Source organism: Cebus imitator, unplaced genomic scaffold, assembly GCF_001604975.1.
Source record: "Cebus imitator isolate Cc_AM_T3 unplaced genomic scaffold, Cebus_imitator-1.0 Scaffold904, whole genome shotgun sequence".
Lineage (NCBI taxonomy): Eukaryota > Metazoa > Chordata > Mammalia > Primates > Cebidae > Cebus > Cebus imitator.
Window position 1 is genome coordinate 171,220 of NW_016108219.1, and position 3,553 is coordinate 174,772.

The following is a 3,553-nucleotide window of genomic DNA, read 5'->3' on the forward strand; positions in this document are numbered from 1 at the left end:
TGCCTCACGGTACCCTCTTGGAACTTACTCCTGAGGGCTACTTACTCTGTGCAGATTTGATCCAAGCATGGACTCTGATTGCTCCCCCGTTTTCGTAAAAGCATAGTTAAGATAAGTAAGTGGTATTGGTCAAAGATAAAGTGAAAGTTTGCCATTTAGAGAACTCAGTGCTAAAAATAAGTCACACTTTCTCTGCTGTTGGCCCTCTTAGTGTTCATAAACCCTAGAGCCAACTTTAGAGTCCCTACCTTGCTCTCAAATAACTCCATGTAACAATATGATCAATTCATCTTGTACTTTTCTTTCCACTACCATTGATCAGACTCACTAGGCCACTTTATCCCATAGTAATGATATCCTAAATCCTCTGCTCCAGATAGCGAAAATGGCAGTTTCTTTCTCCAAATTCAAAACTCACTTTTTTCCCCAAGGATGACTGAGAGCAGAAACAGCCAGGACCTTTAGAGGAATCATTCACATCACTCACAGGTTGAATTTCAACTTCCATGGCATAAACAGGGCTATTACAATACAAACAGTGTATTTCCCGAAGTCTAAGTTGTTCATTCTTAATTAACTCTTATGGCAGACAAAATGCTACAATCCATAGTCTCCAAGTTCCATTTCCTATTCCTGGGCCCGCAAGAAGATAGTATTTCCCAGACTCCCTTGCAGTCAGGTCAGCACTATTTGTTCAGTCTGTTCAATGGTTTAAAAGTGTGGTTTTATGCTCACTTTGACAGCACATATACTAAAACTGGAATGATACAGAGAAGATTAGCATGGCCCTTGCACAAGGATGACACCCAAATTCATGAAGCATTCCATATTTTTCAGACACTTTTCAAAAGAAGATATATATGAGGTCAAGAAACTTATGAAAAAATGCTCATCATCACTGGTCGTTAGAGAAATGCAAATCAAAACCACATTGAGAAACCATCTCACGCCAGTTAGAATGGCAATCATTAAAAAATCTGGAGACAACAGATGCTAGAGAGGATGCAGAGAAATAGAAACACTTTTACACTGTTGGTGGGAGTGTAAATTAGTTCAACCATTGTGGAAGACAATGTGGCAGTTCCCCAAGGATCTAGAAATAGACATTCCATTTGACCCTGCAATCCCATTACTAGGTATATATCCAAAGGATTACAAATTTTTCTGTTATAAAGACACATGCACACATATGTTCATTGCAGCTCTGTTTACAATAGCAAAGACCTGTAACCAACCCAAATGCCCATCGATGACAGACTGGAAAAGGAAAATGTGGCACATATACACCATGGAATACTATGCAGCCATAAAAAATGATGAGTTCATGTCCTTTGTAGGGACATGGATGAATCTGGAAACCACCATTCTCAGCAAACTGACACAAGAACAGAAAATCAAATACTGCATGTTCTCACTCATAGTCTGTGTTGAACAATGAGACCACATGGACACAGGGAGGGGAGCATCACACACTGGGGTCTGTTTCAGGGAGCTACGGGAGGGATAGTGGGGGGTGGGGAGATTAGGGAGAGATAATATGGGGAGAAATGCCAGATATAGGTGATGGGAGATGGAGGTAACAAACCACCTTGACATGTACGTACCTATGCAACAATTCTGCATGATCTGCACGTGTACCCCAGAACCTAAAGTACAATAAAAAAAAAAAAAGTGTGTTCTTCTTGGCTGAAATAGTACACCAATCTTGTGCAACCCTTAGGCTCTTTTCCTCTGCCACAGTGATCACAGAAATTACATTTTCCAAATGTAAATGGTCTGGATGCTGAAGTCACTTTCTGTGAGGGAGCCACCCTAGAGAACTAAAGTCACCTTGGAGATGTGACAGGGGCTAAAAATAAAAACTCACTGACTCTTACTATTTAATAGTGGTCAGTGTGCTGGGTTTGAAGACATGGGTTGCAAAGACAGACATGCATTCTGCCCTCATGCTCTTAAGACTGTTTTTGGATCCAAGGAGTTTGCAATTCATCTTAAGAACAACTATGAGAGCTTGAAGGATTTTAAGCAAGGTTGTTTTATTAGTTGGGGTTCTCCAGAGAAAGCCTAAGGCGTAGTTCAAAGGTCTGAGAACCTGAAAGCCAGTGGTGTAGATTTCAGTCTGAGTCTACAGGCCTGAGAAGCAGGAGGGCCAAGTGTGGGAGATCAGGGTTCTACTCAGTTGAGCAGAAAGAGAGAGAGAGAGAGAGAGAGAAAGTAAATTCTCCCTTCTTCTATCCTTTCGTTCTCTTCAGGCCCACAAGGGATTGGATGATGCCCACCCACTTTTGGGAGGGAAATCAGCTTTACCGAATCTACTGATTCAAATGCTAATCTCTTCCAGAAACACCTTCACACACACACACACACACACACACACACACACACACACACACACCCCAAAATGAAATTTAACTAGATATGTGGACATCTTATGATCCAATTAAGCTGACAAATAATATTAACTCTCACAAATATACCATGATCCAATATTCTTCTTAGAAAGATCTCTGTAAAAGACATATGAGAAATTCATGCAAGAGAGAAAGACTAGAGGTAATGACCAAGGCCAGAGCTGGCGATGGCCGGTACTGTGGTGGCTGTGAAATGAATGGAGATCAGTGTCACAGTGGGAGTGAACAGAAACGGATGGGTGCAAGGAGTACTATCCCCACGCCATGCACAGGAACATTTAAATTTCTATTAAATATTTTTTAGAGGACTGCTTTATAGAAATTTGTACCCATTTTTACAATTTACAAAAAAAGTTTCAAAATTACCAAAAAAGAAACAGCCTTTACTCTGAACTGGTATGTAGCACTCTGGCAGCATGTAGCCCCAGCAAGGATGGCATTGAGTCTGTAGTGTCACCTGCCACACACTTCCTTCTTCAGTGACATGGGAAAACCTAAAAACTCAAAACAGTGTGAAGATGTGAAGATTGGTATGCCATGCTATCAAGGATTGTGATGATCTTAAAAAAACAAAAAACAAACAAACAAAAAAAACACTGTCTTCAGTCCTCTTCCGTTCCCTACTTCTGTTGTATCAAACCCAAAGTCCTTTATCTCTTCTAGCAATCTCTTCTAGAGCTGTGGTGACAGCTCTCCACCTTAACCTCTTATCCTTCTCCAAAACATCCATATAATAAGTTTCCTTTGGCCTCATGGGAGGAGTCAGATGCAGACCTCAAAGCCTGGGATTCAGAGGAGGTTCAGGATCCACTTCTCACCTGTAGCTCCCCTGCCTTGTCCTCACCGTCTCAGGATAGCTGAGTCATCCCATCTCCCGTCTCTCACCACGCCTGCACACCTCCATCTTTCTCATTACACAGTAGCTGTATTTAAGTATGTTTTTGAATTAAACTTGTTTTTGAAATGTTACTTTGTTTTCTCTTTTCTAAGTAGTATATAAAGTAGGATCATAGAAAGTAAAATGTAGTTACCTTTCAAGTTTACTTTGTGATATTTTATTCCTTAATTAATTATTAATCCTTTTTAATTTTGACATTAAAGATAGAAGTTACCTATGGTTTAACAGTAAGGAATTGACTAGG

General features: G+C 40.4%; 1 non-coding gene across 1 annotated transcript; it reads left to right on the forward strand.

Annotated features, from left to right (window-relative positions):
- The first annotated feature begins 727 nt into the window (after positions 1-727).
- On the forward strand, positions 728-834 carry LOC119469853. The gene has a single exon (XR_005198703.1). It is a non-coding gene; the product is annotated as a U6 spliceosomal RNA (small nuclear RNA).
- Positions 835-3,553: the final 2,719 nt, after the last annotated feature.